Here is a 22,581-nt window from a genome sequence, read left to right as displayed (position 1 = left end):
CATGTTCCCAGGCCACAGGGTTCTAGAATCAAACCTCAGTCTTGTTCCCAGGACACAGGTTTCCAGAATCAACCCGATATCATGTTCCCTGGCCACAGTCTCAGAATCAAACCTCAGTCATGTTGCCAGGCCACAGGTTTCCACCATCAAACCTCAGACATGTTCCCAGGGCACAGGGTTCCAGAGTCAAACCGTTGGCAGGTTCCCAGGCCACAGGGTTCCAGAATCCACCAATGTCATGTTCCCAGGCCACAGGGTTCCAGAATCAATCCTCAGTTATGTTCCCAGGCTACAGGGTTCCAGAATAAAACCTCAGTCATGTTCCCAGACCTCAGGGTTCCAGAACCAAGGCTCAGTCAGGTTCCCGGGCCACAGTATTCCACAATCTAAACAGATGTCATGTTCCCAGGCCTCAGGGTTCCAGAATCCACCCATGTCATGTTCCCAGTCCACAGGGTTCCAGAACCAAGGCTCAGTCAGGTTCCCGGGGCACAGTATTCCACAATCTAAACAGATGTCATATTCCCAGGCCACAGGTTTCCAAAATCACGCCTCAGTCATGTTCCCAGGCCACAGGTTTCCAGAATCAAACCGATTTCATGTTCCCTGGCAACAGAGTACCAGAATCCAAACCGATGTCATGTTCCCAGGCCCCAGTATTCCACACTCTAACATGAGTCATGTTCCCAGGCCACATGGTTCCAGAATCAAACCTCAGTCTTGTGCCCAGGACACAGGGTTCCAGAAGAAAACCTCAGTCATGTTCCCTGGACACAGGTTTCAGAAATAAAATCCCAGTCATGTTCCTAGGCCACAGGGTTCCACAATTAAACCTCAGTCATATTCCCAGGCCAGAGGGTTCCACAATCAAACCTCAGTCCTGTGGCCAGGCCACGGTTCCACCATCAAGCCTCAGTCATGTTCCCACGCCAGAGTGTTCCACAATCAAACCTAAGTCATCTTGCCAAACCACAGGGTTCCACCATCAATCCTCAGGCATGTTGCCAGGCCAAAGGGTTCCACCATCAAACCTCACTCATGTTCCCAAGCCTGAGGGTTGCACTATCAAACCTCAATCATGTTGCCAGGCCACAGGGTTCAACCATCAATCCTCAGTCATGTTCCCAGTAAACAGGGCTCCTGAATCAAACCAATGTCATGTTCCCACACCACGGGGTTCCAGTATCAGGCCTCAGTCATGGTCCCAGTGCACAGGGTCCCACAATCAAACCTCAGTCATGTTGCCAGTCCACAGGTTTCTGCCATCAAACCTCAGTCAAGTTCCCAGGCCACAGGGTTCCAGAATCAAGCCTCAGTCATTTGGCCAGGCTAGAGTGTTCCACCATCAAGCCTCACTCATGTTCCCAAGCCTGAGGGTTGCACTATCAAACCTCAATCATGTTGCCAGGCCACAGGGTTCAACCATCAAGCCTCAGTCATGTTCCCAGTAAACAGGGCTCCTGAATCAAACCAATGTCATGTTCCCACACCACGGGGTTCCAGTATCAGGCCTCAGTCATGGTCCCAGTGCACAGGGTCCCACAATCAAACCTCAGTCATGTTGCCAGTCCACAGGTTTCTGCCATCAAACCTCAGTCAAGTTCCCAGGCCACAGGGTTCCAGAATCAAGCCTCAGTCATTTGGCCAGGCTAGAGTGTTCCACCATCAAACCTCAGTCATGATCCCAGGCCACATGTTTCCACAATGAAACCTCAGTCATTTTCCCAAGCCAAAGGTTTCCAAAATCAAACCTCAGTCATATTCCCAAGACACATGGTTCCAGAATCAAACCTGAATCATGTTCGCAGGCCCCAGCTGTCAACAATCAAACCTCAGGCATGTTCCCAGGACACAGGTGTCCAGAATCAAACCTCAGTCATGTTCCCAGGGAACAGGCTTCCAGAAACAAAGCTCAGTCATGTTCCCAGGCCACAGGGTTCCAGAATCAAACCTCAGTCTTGTTCCCAGGACACAGGTTTCCAGAATCAACCCGATATCATGTTCCCTGGCCACAGTCTCAGAATCAAACCTCAGTCATGTTGCCAGGCCACAGGTTTCCACCATCAAACCTCAGACATGTTCCCAGGCCACAGGGTTCCAGAGTCAAACCGTTGGCAGGTCCCCAGGCCACAGGGTTCCAGAATCCACCAATGTCATGTTCCCAGGCCACAGGGTTCCAGAATCAATCCTCAGTCATGTTCCCAGACCACAGGGTTCCAGAACCAAGGCTCAGTCAGGTTCCCGGGCCACAGTATTCCACAATCTAAACAGATGTCATGTTCCCAGGCCTCAGGGTTGCAGAATCCACCCATGTCATGTTCCCAGTCCACAGGGTTCCAGAACCAAGGCTCAGTCAGGTTCCCGGGGCACAGTATTCCACAATCTAAACAGATGTCATATTCCCAGGCCACAGGTTTCCAAAATCACGCCTCAGTCATGTTCGCAGGCCACAGGTTTCCAGAATCAAACTGATTTCATGTTCCCTGGCAACAGGGTACCAGAATCCAAACCGATGTCATGTTCCCAGGCCACAGGATTCCACACTCTAACATCAGTCATGTTCCCAGGCCACATGGTTCCAGAATCAAACCTCAGTCGTGTTCCCAGGACACAGGGTTCCAGAAGAAAAACTCAGTCATGTTCCCTGGACACAGGTTTCAGAAATAAGATCCCAGTGATGTTCCCAGGCCACAGGGTTCCACAATTAAACCTCAGTCATATTCCCAGGCCAGAGGGTTCCACAATCAAACCTCAGTCCTGTGGCCAGGCCACGGTTCCACCATCAAGCCTCAGTCATGTTGCCAGGCCAGAGTGTTCCACAATCAAACCTAAGTCATCTTGCCAAGCCACAGGGTTCCACCATCAAACCTCAGGCATGTTGCCAGGCCACAGGGTTCAACCATCAATCCTCAGTCATGTTCCCAGTAAACAGGGCTCCTGAATCAAACCAATGTCATGTTCCCACACCACGGGGTTCCAGTATCAGGCCTCAGTCATGGTCCCAGTGCACAGGGTCCCACAATCAAACCTCAGTCATGTTGCCAGTCCACAGGTTTCTGCCATCAAACCTCAGTCAAATTCCCAGGCCACAGGGTTCCAGAATCAAGCCTCAGTCATTTGGCCAGGCTAGAGTGTTCCACCATCAAACCTCAGTCATGATCCCAGGCCACATGTTTCCACAATGAAACCTCAGTCATTTTCCCAAGCCAAAGGTTTCCAGAATCAAACCTCAGTCATATTCCCAGGACACATGGTTCCAGAATCATAGCTGAATCATGTTCGCAGGCCCCAGGTGTCAACAATCAAACCTCAGGCATGTTCCCAGGACACAGGTGTCCAGAATCAAACCTCAGTCATGTTCCCAGGGAACTGGCTTCAGGAAACAAAGCTCAGTCATGTTCCCAGGCCACAGGGTTCTAGAATCAAACCTCAGGCTTGTTCCCAGGACACAGGTTTCCAGAATCAACCCGATATCATGTTCCCTGGCCGCAGTCTCAGAATCAAACCTCAGTCATGTTGCCAGGCCACAGGTTTCCACCATCAAACCTCAGACATGTTCCCAGGCCACAGGGTTCCAGAGTCAAACCGTTGGCAGGTTCCCAGGCCACAGGGTTCCAGAATCCACCAATGTCATGTTCCCAGGCCACAGGGTTCCAGAATCAATCCTCAGTTATGTTCCCAGGCTACAGGGTTCCAGAATAAAACCTCAGTCATGTTCCCAGACCACAGGGTTCCAGAACCAAGGCTCAGTCAGGTTCCCGGGCCACAGTATTCCACAATCTAAACAGATGTCATGTTCCCAGGCCTCAGGGTTCCAGAATCCACCCATGTCATGTTCCCAGTCCACAGGGTTCCAGAACCAAGGCTCAGTCAGGTTCCCGGGGCAAAGTATTCCACAATCTAAACAGATGTCATATTCCCAGGCCACAGGTTTCCAAAATCACGCCTCAGTCATGTTCCCAGGCCACAGGTTTCCAGAATCAAACCGATTTCATGTTCCCTGGCAACAGAGTACCAGAATCCAAACCGATGTCATGTTCCCAGGCCCCAGGATTCCACACTCTAACATGAGTCATGTTCCCAGGCCACATGGTTCCAGAATCAAACCTCAGTCTTGTGCCCAGGACACAGGGTTCCAGAAGAAAACCTCAGTCATGTTCCCTGGACACAGGTTTCAGAAATAAAATCCCAGTCATGTTCCTAGGCCACAGGGTTCCACAATTAAACCTCAGTCATATTCCCAGGCCAGAGTGTTCCACAATCAAACCTCAGTCCTGTTGCCAGGCCACGGTTCCACCATCAAGCCTCAGTCATGTTCCCAGGCCAGAGTGTTCCACAATCAAACCTAAGTCATCTTGCCAAGCCACAGGGTTCCACCATCAATCCTCAGGCATGTTGCCAGGCCAAAGGGTTCCACCATCAAACCTCACTCATGTTCCCAAGCCTGAGGGTTGCACTATCAAACCTCAATCATGTTGCCAGGCCACAGGGTTCAACCATCAATCCTCAGTCATGTTCCCAGTAAACAGGGCTCCTGAATCAAACCAATGTCATGTTCCCACACCACGGGGTTCCAGTATCAGGCCTCAGTCATGGTCCCAGTGCACAGGGTCCCACAATCAAACCTCAGTCATGTTGCCAGTCCACAGGTTTCTGCCATCAAACCTCAGTCAAGTTCCCAGGCCACAGGGTTCCAGAATCAAGCCTCAGTCATTTGGCCAGGCTAGAGTGTTCCACCATCAAGCCTCACTCATGTTCCCAAGCCTGAGGGTTGCACTATCAAACCTCAATCATGTTGCCAGGCCACAGGGTTCAACCATCAAGCCTCAGTCATGTTCCCAGTAAACAGGGCTCCTGAATCAAACCAATGTCATGTTCCCACACCACGGGGTTCCAGTATCAGGCCTCAGTCATGGTCCCAGTGCACAGGGTCCCACAATCAAACCTCAGTCATGTTGCCAGTCCACAGGTTTCTGCCATCAAACCTCAGTCAAGTTCCCAGGCCACAGGGTTCCAGAATCAAGCCTCAGTCATTTGGCCAGGCTAGAGTGTTCCACCATCAAACCTCAGTCATGATCCCAGGCCACATGTTTCCACAATGAAACCTCAGTCATTTTCCCAAGCCAAAGGTTTCCAAAATCAAACCTCAGTCATATTCCCAAGACACATGGTTCCAGAATCAAACCTGAATCATGTTCGCAGGCCCCAGCTGTCAACAATCAAACCTCAGGCATGTTCCCAGGACACAGGTGTCCAGAATCAAACCTCAGTCATGTTCCCAGGGAACAGGCTTCCAGAAACAAAGCTCAGTCATGTTCCCAGGCCACAGGGTTCCAGAATCAAACCTCAGTCTTGTTCCCAGGACACAGGTTTCCAGAATCAACCCGATATCATGTTCCCTGGCCACAGTCTCAGAATCAAACCTCAGTCATGTTGCCAGGCCACAGGTTTCCACCATCAAACCTCAGACATGTTCCCAGGCCACAGGGTTCCAGAGTCAAACCGTTGGCAGGTCCCCAGGCCACAGGGTTCCAGAATCCACCAATGTCATGTTCCCAGGCCACAGGGTTCCAGAATCAATCCTCAGTCATGTTCCCAGACCACAGGGTTCCAGAACCAAGGCTCAGTCAGGTTCCCGGGCCATAGTATTCCACAATCTAAACAGATGTCATGTTCCCAGGCCTCAGGGTTGCAGAATCCACCCATGTCATGTTCCCAGTCCACAGGGTTCCAGAACCAAGGCTCAGTCAGGTTCCCGGGGCACAGTATTCCACAATCTAAACAGATGTCATATTCCCAGGCCACAGGTTTCCAAAATCACGCCTCAGTCATGTTCGCAGGCCACAGGTTTCCAGAATCAAACTGATTTCATGTTCCCTGGCAACAGGGTACCAGAATCCAAACCGATGTCATGTTCCCAGGCCACAGGATTCCACACTCTAACATCAGTCATGTTCCCAGGCCACATGGTTCCAGAATCAAACCTCAGTCGTGTTCCCAGGACACAGGGTTCCAGAAGAAAAACTCAGTCATGTTCCCTGGACACAGGTTTCAGAAATAAGATCCCAGTGATGTTCCCAGGCCACAGGGTTCCACAATTAAACCTCAGTCATATTCCCAGGCCAGAGGGTTCCACAATCAAACCTCAGTCCTGTGGCCAGGCCACGGTTCCACCATCAAGCCTCAGTCATGTTGCCAGGCCAGAGTGTTCCACAATCAAACCTAAGTCATCTTGCCAAGCCACAGGGTTCCACCATCAAACCTCAGGCATGTTGCCAGGCCACAGGGTTCAACCATCAATCCTCAGTCATGTTCCCAGTAAACAGGGCTCCTGAATCAAACCAATGTCATGTTCCCACACCACGGGGTTCCAGTATCAGGCCTCAGTCATGGTCCCAGTGCACAGGGTCCCACAATCAAACCTCAGTCATGTTGCCAGTCCACAGGTTTCTGCCATCAAACCTCAGTCAAATTCCCAGGCCACAGGGTTCCAGAATCAAGCCTCAGTCATTTGGCCAGGCTAGAGTGTTCCACCATCAAACCTCAGTCATGATCCCAGGCCACATGTTTCCACAATGAAACCTCAGTCATTTTCCCAAGCCAAAGGTTTCCAGAATCAAACCTCAGTCATATTCCCAGGACACATGGTTCCAGAATCATAGCTGAATCATGTTCGCAGGCCCCAGGTGTCAACAATCAAACCTCAGGCATGTTCCCAGGACACAGGTGTCCAGAATCAAACCTCAGTCATGTTCCCAGGGAACTGGCTTCAGGAAACAAAGCTCAGTCATGTTCCCAGGCCACAGGGTTCTAGAATCAAACCTCAGGCTTGTTCCCAGGACACAGGTTTCCAGAATCAACCCGATATCATGTTCCCTGGCCGCAGTCTCAGAATCAAACCTCAGTCATGTTGCCAGGCCACAGGTTTCCACCATCAAACCTCAGACATGTTCCCAGGCCACAGGGTTCCAGAGTCAAACCGTTGGCAGGTTCCCAGGCCACAGGGTTCCAGAATCCACCAATGTCATGTTCCCAGGCCACAGGGTTCCAGAATCAATCCTCAGTTATGTTCCCAGGCTACAGGGTTCCAGAATAAAACCTCAGTCATGTTCCCAGACCACAGGGTTCCAGAACCAAGGCTCAGTCAGGTTCCCGGGCCACAGTATTCCACAATCTAAACAGATGTCATGTTCCCAGGCCTCAGGGTTCCAGAATCCACCCATGTCATGTTCCCAGTCCACAGGGTTCCAGAACCAAGGCTCAGTCAGGTTCCCGGGGCAAAGTATTCCACCATCTAAACAGATGTCATATTCCCAGGCCACAGGTTTCCAAAATCACGCCTCAGTCATGTTCCCAGGCCACAGGTTTCCAGAATCAAACCGATTTCATGTTCCCTGGCAACAGAGTACCAGAATCCAAACAGATGTCATGTTCCCAGGCCCCAGGATTCCACACTCTAACATGAGTCATGTTCCCAGGCCACATGGTTCCAGAATCAAACCTCAGTCTTGTGCCCAGGACACAGGGTTCCAGAAGAAAACCTCAGTCATGTTCCCTGGACACAGGTTTCAGAAATAAAATCCCAGTCATGTTCCTAGGCCACAGGGTTCCACAATTAAACCTCAGTCATATTCCCAGGCCAGAGGGTTCCACAATCAAACCTCAGTCCTGTTGCCAGGCCACGGTTCCACCATCAAGCCTCAGTCATGTTCCCAGGCCAGAGTGTTCCACAATCAAACCTAAGTCATCTTGCCAAGCCACAGGGTTCCACCATCAATCCTCAGGCATGTTGCCAGGCCAAAGGGTTCCACCATCAAACCTCACTCATGTTCCCAAGCCTGAGGGTTGCACTATCAAACCTCAATCATGTTGCCAGGCCACAGGGTTCAACCATCAATCCTCAGTCATGTTCCCAGTAAACAGGGCTCCTGAATCAAACCAATGTCATGTTCCCACACCACGGGGTTCCAGTATCAGGCCTCAGTCATGGTCCCAGTGCACAGGGTCCCACAATCAAACCTCAGTCATGTTGCCAGTCCACAGGTTTCTGCCATCAAACCTCAGTCAAATTCCCAGGCCACAGGGTTCCAGAATCAAGCCTCAGTCATTTGGCCAGGCTAGAGTGTTCCACCATCAAACCTCAGTCATGATCCCAGGACACATGTTTCCACAATGAAACCTCAGTCATTTTCCCAAGCCAAAGGTTTCCAGAATCAAACCTCAGTCATATTCCCAGGACACATGGTTCCAGAATCAAACCTGAATCATGTTCGCAGGCCCCAGGTGTCAACAATCAAACCTCAGGCATGTTCCCAGGACACAGGTGTCCAGAATCAAACCTCAGTCATGTTCCCAGGGAACAGGCTTCCAGAAACAAAGCTCAGTCATGTTCCCAGGCCACAGGGTTCCAGAATCAAACCTCAGACTTGTTCCCAGGACACAGGTTTCCAGAATCAACCCGATATCATGTTCCCTGGCCACAGTCTCAGAATCAAACCTCAGTCATGTTGCCAGGCCACAGGTTTCCACCATCAAACCTCAGACATGTTCCCAGGCCACAGGGTTCCAGATTCAAACCGTTGGCAGGTCCCCAGGCCACAGTGTTCCAGAATCCACCAATGTCATGTTCCCAGGCCACAGGGTTCCAGAATCAATCCTCAGTTATGTTCCCAGGCTACAGGGTTCCAGAATAAATCCTCAGTCATGTTCCCAGACCACAGGGTTCCAGAACCAAGGCTCAGTCAGGTTCCCGGGCCACAGTATTCCACAATCTAAACAGATGTCATGTTCCCAGGCCTCAGGGTTCCAGAATCCACCCATGTCATGTTCCCAGTCCACAGGGTTCCAGAACCAAGGCTCAGTCAGGTTCCCGGGGCACAGTATTCCACAATCTACACAGATGTCATATTCCCAGGCCACAGGTTTCCAAAATCACGCCTCAGTCATGTTCGCAGGCCACAGGTTTCCAGAATCAAACTGATTTCATGTTCCCTGGCAACAGGGTACCAGAATCCAAACCGATGTCATGTTCCCAGGCCACAGGATTCCACACTCTAACATCAGTCATGTTCCCAGGCCACATGGTTCCAGAATCAAACCTCAGTCGTGTTCCCAGGACACAGGGTTCCAGAAGAAAACCTCAGTCATGTTCCCTGGACACAGGTTTCAGAAATCAAATCCCAGTCATGTTCCCAGGCCACAGGGTTCCACAATTAAACCTCAGTCATATTCCCAGGCCAGAGGGTTCCACAATCAAACCTCAGTCCTGTGGCCAGGCCACGGTTCCACCATCAAGCCTCAGTCATGTTCCCAGGCCAGAGTGTTCCACAATCAAACCTAAGTCATCTTGCCAAGCCACAGGGTTCCACCATCAAACCTCAGGCATGTTGCCAGGCCAAAGGGTTCCACCATCAAGCCTCACTCATGTTCCCAAGCCTGAAGGTTGCACTATCAAACCTCAATCATGTTGCCAGGCCACAGGGTTCAACCATCAATCCTCAGTCATGTTCCCAGTAAACAGGGCTCCTGAATCAAACCAATGTCATGTTCCCACACCACGGGGTTCCAGTATCAGGCCTCAGTCATGGTCCCAGTGCACAGGGTCCCACAATCAAACCTCAGTCATGTTGCCAGTCCACAGGTTTCTGCCATCAAACCTCAGTCAAGTTCCCAGGCCACAGGGTTCCAGAATCAAGCCTCAGTCATTTGGCCAGGCTAGAGTGTTCCACCATCAAGCCTCACTCATGTACCCAAGCCTGAGGGTTGCACTATCAAACCTCAATCATGTTGCCAGGCCACAGGGTTCAACCATCAATCCTCAGTCATGTTCCCAGTAAACAGGGCTCCTGAATCAAACCAATGTCATGTTCCCACACCACGGGGTTCCAGTATCAGGCCTCAGTCATGGTCCCAGTGCACAGGGTCCCACAATCAAACCTCAGTCATGTTGCCAGTCCACAGGTTTCTGCCATCAAACCTCAGTCAAGTTCCCAGGCCACAGGGTTCCAGAATCAAGCCTCAGTCATTTGGCCAGGCTAGAGTGTTCCACCATCAAACCTCAGTCATGATCCCAGGCCACATGTTTCCACAATGAAACCTCAGTCATTTTCCCAAGCCAAAGGTTTCCAAAATCAAACCTCAGTCATATTCCCAAGACACATGGTTCCAGAATCAAACCTGAATCATGTTCGCAGGCCCCAGCTGTCAACAATCAAACCTCAGGCATGTTCCCAGGACACAGGTGTCCAGAATCAAACCTCAGTCATGTTCCCAGGGAACAGGCTTCCAGAAACAAAGCTCAGTCATGTTCCCAGGCCACAGGGTTCCAGAATCAAACCTCAGTCTTGTTCCCAGGACACAGGTTTCCAGAATCAACCCGATATCATGTTCCCTGGCCACAGTCTCAGAATCAAACCTCAGTCATGTTGCCAGGCCACAGGTTTCCACCATCAAACCTCAGACATGTTCCCAGGCCACAGGGTTCCAGAGTCAAACCGTTGGCAGGTCCCCAGGCCACAGGGTTCCAGAATCCACCAATGTCATGTTCCCAGGCCACAGGGTTCCAGAATCAATCCTCAGTCATGTTCCCAGACCACAGGGTTCAAGAACCAAGGCTCAGTCAGGTTCCCGGGCCACAGTATTCCACAATCTAAACAGATGTCATGTTCCCAGGCCTCAGGGTTCCAGAATCCACCCATGTCATGTTCCCAGTCCACAGGGTTCCAGAACCAAGGCTCAGTCAGGTTCCCGGGGCACAGTATTCCACAATCTAAACAGATGTCATATTCCCAGGCCACAGGTTTCCAAAATCACGCCTCAGTCATGTTCGCAGGCCACAGGTTTCCAGAATCAAACTGATTTCATGTTCCCTGGCAACAGGGTACCAGAATCCAAACCGATGTCATGTTCCCAGGCCACAGGATTCCACACTCTAACATCATTCATGTTCCCAGGCCACATGGTTCCAGAATCAAACCTCAGTCGTGTTCCCAGGACACAGGGTTCCAGAAGAAAACCTCAGTCATGTTCCCTGGACACAGGTTTCAAAAATAAGATCCCAGTGATGTTCCCAGGCCACAGGGTTCCACAATTAAACCTCAGTCATATTCCCAGGCCAGAGGGTTCCACAATCAAACCTCAGTCCTGTGGCCAGGCCACAGTTCCACCATCAAGCCTCAGTCATGTTCCCAGGCCAGAGTGTTCCACAATCAAACCTAAGTCATCTTGCCAAGCCACAGGGTTCCACCATCAAACCTCAGGCATGTTGCCAGGCCAAAGGGTTCCACCATCAAGCCTCACTCATGTTCCCAGTAAACAGGGCTCCTGAATCAAACCAATGTCATGTTCCCACACCACGGGGTTCCAGTATCAGGCCTCAGTCATGGTCCCAGTGCACAGGGTCCCACAATCAAACCTCAGTCATGTTGCCAGTCCACAGGTTTCTGCCATCAAACCTCAGTCAAATTCCCAGGCCACAGGGTTCCAGAATCAAGCCTCAGTCATTTGGCCAGGCTAGAGTGTACCACCATCAAACCTCAGTCATGATCCCAGGCCACATGTTTCCACAATGAAACCTCAGTCATTTTCCCAAGCCAAAGGTTTCCAGAATCAAACCTCAGTCATATTCCCAGGACACATGGTTCCAGAATCAAACCTGAATCATGTTCGCAGGCCCCAGGTGTCAACAATCAAACCTCAGGCATGTTCCCAGGACACAGGTGTCCAGAATCAAACCTCAGTCATGTTCCCAGGGAACAGGCTTCCAGAAACAAAGCTCAGTCATGTTCCCAGGCCACAGGGTTCCAGAATCAAACCTCAGACTTGTTCCCAGGACACAGGTTTCCAGAATCAACCCGATATCATGTTCCCTGGCCACAGTCTCAGAATCAAACCTCAGTCATGTTGCCAGGCCACAGGTTTCCACCATCAAACCTCAGACATGTTCCCAGGCCACAGGGTTCCAGATTCAAACCGTTGGCAGGTCCCCAGGCCACAGTGTTCCAGAATCCACCAATGTCATGTTCCCAGGCCACAGGGTTCCAGAATCAATCCTCAGTTATGTTCCCAGGCTACAGGGTTCCAGAATAAATCCTCAGTCATGTTCCCAGACCACAGGGTTCCAGAACCAAGGCTCAGTCAGGTTCCCGGGCCACAGTATTCCACAATCTAAACAGATGTCATGTTCCCAGGCCTCAGGGTTCCAGAATCCACCCATGTCATGTTCCCAGTCCACAGGGTTCCAGAACCAAGGCTCAGTCAGGTTCCCGGGGCACAGTATTCCACAATCTACACAGATGTCATATTCCCAGGCCACAGGTTTCCAAAATCACGCCTCAGTCATGTTCGCAGGCCACAGGTTTCCAGAATCAAACTGATTTCATGTTCCCTGGCAACAGGGTACCAGAATCCAAACCGATGTCATGTTCCCAGGCCACAGGATTCCACACTCTAACATCAGTCATGTTCCCAGGCCACATGGTTCCAGAATCAAACCTCAGTCGTGTTCCCAGGACACAGGGTTCCAGAAGAAAACCTCGGTCATGTTCCCTGGACACAGGTTTCAGAAATCAAATCCCAGTCATGGTCCCAGGCCACAGGGTTCCACAATTAAACCTCAGTCATATTCCCAGGCCAGAGGGTTCCACAATCAAACCTAAGTCATCTTGCCAAGCCACAGGGTTCCACCATCAAACCTCAGGCATGTTGCCAGGCCAAAGGGTTCCACCATCAAGCCTCACTCATGTTCCCAGTAAACAGGGCTCCTGAATCAAACCAATGTCATGTTCCCACACCACGGGGTTCCAGTATCAGGCCTCAGTCATGGTCCCAGTGCACAGGGTCCCACAATCAAACCTCAGTCATGTTGCCAGTCCACAGGTTTCTGCCATCAAACCTCAGTCAAATTCCCAGGCCACAGGGTTCCAGAATCAAGCCTCAGTCATTTGGCCAGGCTAGAGTGTTCCACCATCAAACCTCAGTCATGATCCCAGGCCACATGTTTCCACAATGAAACCTCAGTCATTTTCCCAAGCCAAAGGTTTCCAGAATCAAACCTCAGTCATATTCCCAAGACACATGGTTCCAGAATCAAACCTGAATCATGTTCGCAGGCCCCAGGTGTCAACAATCAAACCTCAGGCATGTTCCCAGGACACAGGTGTCCAGAATCAAACCTCAGTCATGTTCCCAGGGAACAGGCTTCCAGAAACAAAGCTCAGTCATGTTCCCAGGCCACAGGGTTCCAGAATCAAACCTCAGACTTGTTCCCAGGACACAGGTTTCCAGAATCAACCCGATATCATGTTCCCTGGCCACAGTCTCAGAATCAAACCTCAGTCATGTTGCCAGGCCACAGGTTTCCACCATCAAACCTCAGACATGTTCCCAGGCCACAGGGTTCCAGATTCAAACCGTTGGCAGGTCCCCAGGCCACAGTGTTCCAGAATCCACCAATGTCATGTTCCCAGGCCACAGGGTTCCAGAATCAATCCTCAGTTATGTTCCCAGGCTACAGGGTTCCAGAATAAATCCTCAGTCATGTTCCCAGACCACAGGGTTCCAGAACCAAGGCTCAGTCAGGTTCCCGGGCCACAGTATTCCACAATCTAAACAGATGTCATGTTCCCAGGCCTCAGGGTTCCAGAATCCACCCATGTCATGTTCCCAGTCCACAGGGTTCCAGAACCAAGGCTCAGTCAGGTTCCCGGGGCACAGTATTCCACAATCTACACAGATGTCATATTCCCAGGCCACAGGTTTCCAAAATCACGCCTCAGTCATGTTCGCAGGCCACAGGTTTCCAGAATCAAACTGATTTCATGTTCCCTGGCAACAGGGTACCAGAATCCAAACCGATGTCATGTTCCCAGGCCACAGGATTCCACACTCTAACATCAGTCATGTTCCCAGGCCACATGGTTCCAGAATCAAACCTCAGTCGTGTTCCCAGGACACAGGGTTCCAGAAGAAAACCTCAGTCATGTTCCCTGGACACAGGTTTCAGAAATCAAATCCCAGTCATGGTCCCAGGCCACAGGGTTCCACAATTAAACCTCAGTCATATTCCCAGGCCAGAGGGTTCCACAATCAAACCTCAGTCCTGTGGCCAGGCCACGGTTCCACCATCAAGCCTCAGTCATGTTCCCAGGCCAGAGTGTTCCACAATCAAACCTAAGTCATCTTGCCAAGCCACAGGGTTCCACCATCAAACCTCAGGCATGTTGCCAGGCCAAAGGGTTCCACCATCAAGCCTCACTCATGTTCCCAAGCCTGAAGGTTGCACTATCAAACCTCAATCATGTTGCCAGGCCACAGGGTTCAACCATCAATCCTCAGTCATGTTCCCAGTAAACAGGGCTCCTGAATCAAACCAATGTCATGTTCCCACACCACGGGGTTCCAGTATCAGGCCTCAGTCATGGTCCCAGTGCACAGGGTCCCACAATCAAACCTCAGTCATGTTGCCAGTCCACAGGTTTCTGCCATCAAACCTCAGTCAAGTTCCCAGGCCACAGGGTTCCAGAATCAAGCCTCAGTCATTTGGCCAGGCTAGAGTGTTCCACCATCAAACCTCAGTCATGATCCCAGGCCACATGTTTCCACAATGAAACCTCAGTCATTTTCCCAAGCCAAAGGTTTCCAAAATCAAACCTCAGTCATATTCCCAAGACACATGGTTCCAGAATCAAACCTGAATCATGTTCGCAGGCCCCAGCTGTCAACAATCAAACCTCAGGCATGTTCCCAGGACACAGGTGTCCAGAATCAAACCTCAGTCATGTTCCCAGGGAACAGGCTTCCAGAAACAAAGCTCAGTCATGTTCCCAGGCCACAGGGTTCCAGAATCAAACCTCAGTCTTGTTCCCAGGACACAGGTTTCCAGAATCAACCCGATATCATGTTCCCTGGCCACAGTCTCAGAATCAAACCTCAGTCATGTTGCCAGGCCACAGGTTTCCACCATCAAACCTCAGACATGTTCCCAGGCCACAGGGTTCCAGAGTCAAACCGTTGGCAGGTCCCCAGGCCACAGGGTTCCAGAATCCACCAATGTCATGTTCCCAGGCCACAGGGTTCCAGAATCAATCCTCAGTCATGTTCCCAGACCACAGGGTTCCAGAACCAAGGCTCAGTCAGGTTCCCGGGCCACAGTATTCCACAATCTAAACAGATGTCATGTTCCCAGGCCTCAGGGTTCCAGAATCCACCCATGTCATGTTCCCAGTCCACAGGGTTCCAGAACCAAGGCTCAGTCAGGTTCCCGGGGCACAGTATTCCACAATCTAAACAGATGTCATATTCCCAGGCCACAGGTTTCCAAAATCACGCCTCAGTCATGTTCGCAGGCCACAGGTTTCCAGAATCAAACTGATTTCATGTTCCCTGGCAACAGGGTACCAGAATCCAAACCGATGTCATGTTCCCAGGCCACAGGATTCCACACTCTAACATCATTCATGTTCCCAGGCCACATGGTTCCAGAATCAAACCTCAGTCGTGTTCCCAGGACACAGGGTTCCAGAAGAAAACCTCAGTCATGTTCCCTGGACACAGGTTTCAGAAATCAAATCCCAGTCATGGTCCCAGGCCACAGGGTTCCACAATTAAACCTCAGTCATATTCCCAGGCCAGAGGGTTCCACAATCAAACCTCAGTCCTGTGGCCAGGCCACGGTTCCACCATCAAGCCTCAGTCATGTTCCCAGGCCAGAGTGTTCCACAATCAAACCTAAGTCATCTTGCCAAGCCACAGGGTTCCACCATCAAACCTCAGGCATGTTGCCAGGCCAAAGGGTTCCACCATCAAGCCTCACTCATGTTCCCAGTAAACAGGGCTCCTGAATCAAACCAATGTCATGTTCCCACACCACGGGGTTCCAGTATCAGGCCTCAGTCATGGTCCCAGTGCACAGGGTCCCACAATCAAACCTCAGTCATGTTGCCAGTCCACAGGTTTCTGCCATCAAACCTCAGTCAAATTCCCAGGCCACAGGGTTCCAGAATCAAGCCTCAGTCATTTGGCCAGGCTAGAGTGTTCCACCATCAAACCTCAGTCATGATCCCAGGCCACATGTTTCCACAATGAAACCTCAGTCATTTTCCCAAGCCAAAGGTTTCCAGAATCAAACCTCAGTCATATTCCCAGGACACATGGTTCCAGAATCAAACCTGAATCATGTTCGCAGGCCCCAGGTGTCAACAATCAAACCTCAGGCATGTTCCCAGGACACAGGTGTCCAGAATCAAACCTCAGTCATGTTCCCAGGGAACAGGCTTCCAGAAACAAAGCTCAGTCATGTTCCCAGGCCACAGGGTTCCAGAATCAAACCTCAGACTTGTTCCCAGGACACAGGTTTCCAGAATCAACCCGATATCATGTTCCCTGGCCACAGTCTCAGAATCAAACCTCAGTCATGTTGCCAGGCCACAGGTTTCCACCATCAAACCTCAGACATGTTCCCAGGCCACAGGGTTCCAGATTCAAACCGTTGGCAGGTCCCCAGGCCACAGTGTTCCAGAATCCACCAATGTCATGTTCCCAGGCCACAGGGTTCCAGAATCAATCCTCAGTTATGTTCCCAGGCTACAGGGTTCCAGAATAAATCCTCAGTCATGTTCCCAGACCACAGGGTTCCAGAACCAAGGCTCAGTCAGGTTCCCGGGCCACAGTATTCCACAATCTAAACAGATGTCATGTTCCCAGGCCTCAGGGTTCCAGAATCCACCCATGTCATGTTCCCAGTCCACAGGGTTCCAGAACCAAGGCTCAGTCAGGTTCCCGGGGCACAGTATTCCACAATCTACACAGATGTCATATTCCCAGGCCACAGGTTTCCAAAATCACGCCTCAGTCATGTTCGCAGGCCACAGGTTTCCAGAATCAAACTGATTTCATGTTCCCTGGCAACAGGGTACCAGAATCCAAACCGATGTCATGTTCCCAGGCCACAGGATTCCACACTCTAACATCAGTCATGTTCCCAGGCCACATGGTTCCAGAATCAAACCTCAGTCGTGTTCCCAGGACACAGGGTTCCAGAAGAAAACCTCAGTCATGTTCCCTGGACACAGGTTTCAGAAATCAAATCCCAGTCATGGTCCCAGGCCACAGGGTTCCACAATTAAACCTCAGTCATATTCCCAGGCCAGAGGGTTCCACAATCAAACCTCAGTCCTGTGGCCAGGCCACGGTTCCACCATCAAGCCTCAGTCATGTTCCCAGGCCAGAGTGTTCCACAATCAAACCTAAGTCATCTTGCCAAGCCACAGGGTTCCACCATCAAACCTCAGGCATGTTGCCAGGCCAAAGGGTTCCACCATCAAGCCTCACTCATGTTCCCAGTAAACAGGGCTCCTGAATCAAACCAATGTCATGTTCCCACACCACGGGGTTCCAGTATCAGGCCTCAGTCATGGTCCCAGTGCACAGGGTCCCACAATCAAACCTCAGTCATGTTGCCAGTCCACAGGTTTCTGCCATCAAACCTCAGTCAAATTCCCAGGCCACAGGGTTCCAGAATCAAGCCTCAGTCATTTGGCCAGGCTAGAGTGTTCCACCATCAAACCTCAGTCATGATCCCAGGCCACATGTTTCCACAATGAAACCTCAGTCATTTTCCCAAGCCAAAGGTTTCCAGAATCAAACCTCAGTCATATTCCCAGGACACATGGTTCCAGAATCATAGCTGAATCATGTTCGCAGGCCCCAGGTGTCAACAATCAAACCTCAGGCATGTTCCCAGGACACAGGTGTCCAGAATCAAACCTCAGTCATGTTCCCAGGGAACTGGCTTCAGGAAACAAAGCTCAGTCATGTTCCCAGGCCACAGGGTTCTAGAATCAAACCTCAGTCTTGTTCCCAGGACACAGGTTTCCAGAATCAACCCGATATCATGTTCCCTGGCCACAGTCTCAGAATCAAACCTCAGTCATGTTGCCAGGCCACAGGTTTCCACCATCAAACCTCAGACATGTTCCCAGGCCACAGGGTTCCAGAGTCAAACCGTTGGCAGGTCCCCAGGCCACAGGGATCCAGAATCCACCAATGTCATGTTCCCAGGCCACAGGGTTCCAGAATCAATCCTCAGTTATGTTCCCAGGCTACAGGGTTCCAGAATAAAACCTCAGTCATGTTCCCAGACCTCAGGGTTCCAGAACCAAGGCTCAGTCAGGTTCCCGGGCCACAGTATTCCACAATCTAAACAGATGTCATGTTCCCAGGCCTCAGGGTTCCAGAATCCACCCATGTCATGTTCCCAGTCCACAGGGTTCCAGAACCAAGGCTCAGTCAGGTTCCCGGGGCACAGTATTCCACAATCTAAACAGATGTCATATTCCCAGGCCACAGGTTTCCAAAATCACGCCTCAGTCATGTTCCCAGGCCACAGGTTTCCAGAATCAAACCGATTTCATGTTCCCTGGCAACAGAGTACCAGAATCCAAACCGATGTCATGTTCCCAGGCCCCAGGATTCCACACTCTAACATGAGTCATGTTCCCAGGCCACATGGTTCCAGAATCAAACCTCAGTCTTGTGCCCAGGACACAGGGTTCCAGAAGAAAACCTCAGTCATGTTCCCTGGACACAGGTTTCAGAAATCAAATCCCAGTCATGTTCCTAGGCCACAGGGTTCCACAATTAAACCTCAGTCATATTCCCAGGCCAGAGGGTTCCACAATCAAACCTCAGTCCTGTTGCCAGGCCACGGTTCCACCATCAAGCCTCAGTCATGTTCCCAGGCCAGAGTGTTCCACAATCAAACCTAAGTCATCTTGCCAAGCCACAGGGTTCCACCATCAATCCTCAGGCATGTTGCCAGGCCAAAGGGTTCCACCATCAAACCTCACTCATGTTCCCAAGCCTGAGGGTTGCACTATCAAACCTCAATCATGTTGCCAGGCCACAGGGTTCAACCATCAATCCTCAGTCATGTTCCCAGTAAACAGGGCTCCTGAATCAAACCAATGTCATGTTCCCACACCACGGGGTTCCAGTATCAGGCCTCAGTCATGGTCCCAGTGCACAGGGTCCCACAATCAAACCTCAGTCATGTTGCCAGTCCACAGGTTTCTGCCATCAAACCTCAGTCAAGTTCCCAGGCCACAGGGTTCCAGAATCAAGCCTCAGTCATTTGGCCAGGCTAGAGTGTTCCACCATCAAACCTCAGTCATGATCCCAGGCCACATGTTTCCACAATGAAACCTCAGTCATTTTCCCAAGCCAAAGGTTTCCAGAATCAAACCTCAGTCATATTCCCAGGACACATGGTTCCAGAATCAAACCTGAATCATGTTCGCAGGCCCCAGGTGTCAACAATCAAACCTCAGGCATGTTCCCAGGACACAGGTGTCCAGAATCAAACCTCAGTCATGTTCCCAGGGAACTGGCTTCAGGAAACAAAGCTCAGTCATGTTCCCAGGCCACAGGGTTCTAGAATCAAACCTCAGTCTTGTTCCCAGGACACAGGTTTCCAGAATCAACCCGATATCATGTTCCCTGGCCACAGTCTCAGAATCAAACCTCAGTCATGTTGCCAGGCCACAGGTTTCCACCATCAAACCTCAGACATGTTCCCAGGCCACAGGGTTCCAGAGTCAAACCGTTGGCAGGTCCCCAGGCCACAGGGTTCCAGAATCCACCAATGTCATGTTCCCAGGCCACAGGGTTCCAGAATCAATCCTCAGTTATGTTCCCAGGCTACAGGGTTCCAGAATAAAACCTCAGTCATGTTCCCAGACCTCAGGGTTCCAGAACCAAGGCTCAGTCAGGTTCCCGGGCCACAGTATTCCACAATCTAAACAGATGTCATGTTCCCAGGCCTCAGGGTTCCAGAATCCACCCATGTCATGTTCCCAGTCCACAGGGTTCCAGAACCAAGGCTCAGTCAGGTTCCCGGGGCACAGTATTCCACAATCTAAACAGATGTCATATTCCCAGGCCACATGTTTCCAAAATCACGCCTCAGTCATGTTCCCAGGCCACAGGTTTCCAGAATCAAACCGATTTCATGTTCCCTGGCAACAGAGTACCAGAATCCAAACCGATGTCATGTTCCCAGGCCCCAGGATTCCACACTCTAACATGAGTCATGTTCCCAGGCCACATGGTTCCAGAATCAAACCTCAGTCTTGTGCCCAGGACACAGGGTTCCAGAAGAAAACCTCAGTCATGTTCCCTGGACACAGGTTTCAGAAATCAAATCCCAGTCATGTTCCTAGGCCACAGGGTTCCACAATTAAACCTCAGTCATATTCCCAGGCCAGAGGGTTCCACAATCAAACCTCAGTCCTGTTGCCAGGCCACGGTTCCACCATCAAGCCTCAGTCATGTTCCCAGGCCAGAGTGTTCCACAATCAAACCTAAGTCATCTTGCCAAGCCACAGGGTTCCACCATCAATCCTCAGGCATGTTGCCAGGCCAAAGGGTTCCACCATCAAACCTCACTCATGTTCCCAAGCCTGAGGGTTGCACTATCAAACCTCAATCATGTTGCCAGGCCACAGGGTTCAACCATCAATCCTCAGTCATGTTCCCAGTAAACAGGGCTCCTGAATCAAACCAATGTCATGTTCCCACACCACGGGGTTCCAGTATCAGGCCTCAGTCATGGTCCCAGTGCACAGGGTCCCACAATCAAACCTCAGTCATGTTGCCAGTCCACAGGTTTCTGCCATCAAACCTCAGTCAAGTTCCCAGGCCACAGGGTTCCAGAATCAAGCCTCAGTCATTTGGCCAGGCTAGAGTGTTCCACCATCAAACCTCAGTCATGATCCCAGGCCACATGTTTCCACAATGAAACCTCAGTCATTTTCCCAAGCCAAAGGTTTCCAGAATCAAACCTCAGTCATATTCCCAGGACACATGGTTCCAGAATCAAACCTGAATCATGTTCGCAGGCCCCAGGTGTCAACAATCAAACCTCAGGCATGTTCCCAGGACACAGGTGTCCAGAATCAAACCTCAGTCATGTTCCCAGGGAACAGGCTTCCAGAAACAAAGCTCAGTCATGTTCCCAGGCCACAGGGTTCCAGAATCAAACCTCAGACTTGTTCCCAGGACACAGGTTTCCAGAATCAACCCGATATCATGTTCCCTGGCCACAGTCTCAGAATCAAACCTCAGTCATGTTGCCAGGCCACAGGTTTCCACCATCAAACCTCAGACATGTTCCCAGGCCACAGGGTTCCAGAGTCAAACCGTTGGCAGGTCCCCAGGCCACAGTGTTCCAGAATCCACCAATGTCATGTTCCCAGGCCACAGGGTTCCAGAATCAATCCTCAGTTATGTTCCCAGGCTACAGGGTTCCAGAATAAATCCTCAGTCATGTTCCCAGACCACAGGGTTCCAGAACCAAGGCTCAGTCAGGTTCCCGGGCCACAGTATTCCACAATCTAAACAGATGTCATGTTCCCAGGCCTCAGGGTTCCAGAATCCACCCATGTCATGTTCCCAGTCCACAGGGTTCCAGAACCAAGGCTCAGTCAGGTTCCCGGGGCACAGTATTCCACAATCTACACAGATGTCATATTCCCAGGCCACAGGTTTCCAAAATCACGCCTCAGTCATGTTCGCAGGCCACAGGTTTCCAGAATCAAAATGATTTCATGTTCCCTGGCAACAGGGTACCAGAATCCAAACCGATGTCATGTTCCCAGGCCACAGGATTCCACACTCTAACATCAGTCATGTTCCCAGGCCACATGGTTCCAGAATCAAACCTCAGTCATGTTCCCAGGACACAGGGTTCCAGAAGAAAACCTCAGTCATGTTCCCTGGACACAGGTTTCAGAAATAAGATCCCAGTGATGTTCCCAGGCCACAGGGTTCCACAATTAAACCTCAGTCATATTCCCAGGCCAGAGGGTTCCACAATCAAACCTCAGTCTGTGGCCAGGCCACGGTTCCACCATCAAGCCTCAGTCATGTTCCCAGGCCAGAGTGTTCCACAATCAAACCTAAGTCATCTTGCCAAGCCACAGGGTTCCACCATCAAACCTCAGGCATGTTGCCAGGCCAAAGGGTTCCACCATCAAGCCTCACTCATGTTCCCAAGCCTGAGGGGTGCACTATCAAACCTCAATCATGTTGCCAGGCCACAGGGTTCAACCATCAATCCTCAGTCATGTTCCCAGTAAACAGGGCTCCTGAATCAAACCAATGTCATGTTCCCACACCACGGGGTTCCAGTATCAGGCCTCAGTCATGGTCCCAGTGCACAGGGTCCCACAATCAAACCTCAGTCATGTTGCCAGTCCACAGGTTTCTGCCATCAAACCTCAGTCAAGTTCCCAGGCCACAGGGTTCCAGAATCAAGCCTCAGTCATTTGGCCAGGCTAGAGTGTTCCACCATCAAGCCTCACTCATGTTCCCAAGCCTGAGGGTTGCACTATCAAACCTCAATCATGTTGCCAGGCCACAGGGTTCAACCATCAATCCTCAGTCATGTTCCCAGTAAACAGGGCTCCTGAATCAAACCAATGTCATGTTCCCACACCACGGGGTTCCAGTATCAGGCCTCAGTCATGGTCCCAGTGCACAGGGTCCCACAATCAAACCTCAGTCATGTTGCCAGTCCACAGGTTT

Source organism: Balaenoptera physalus (genome assembly GCF_965194825.1).
Source record: "Balaenoptera physalus genome assembly, chromosome: 12".
NCBI classification, from domain to species: Eukaryota; Metazoa; Chordata; class Mammalia; order Artiodactyla; family Balaenopteridae; genus Balaenoptera; species Balaenoptera physalus.
Note: the sequence above shows the minus strand (reverse complement) of the source record.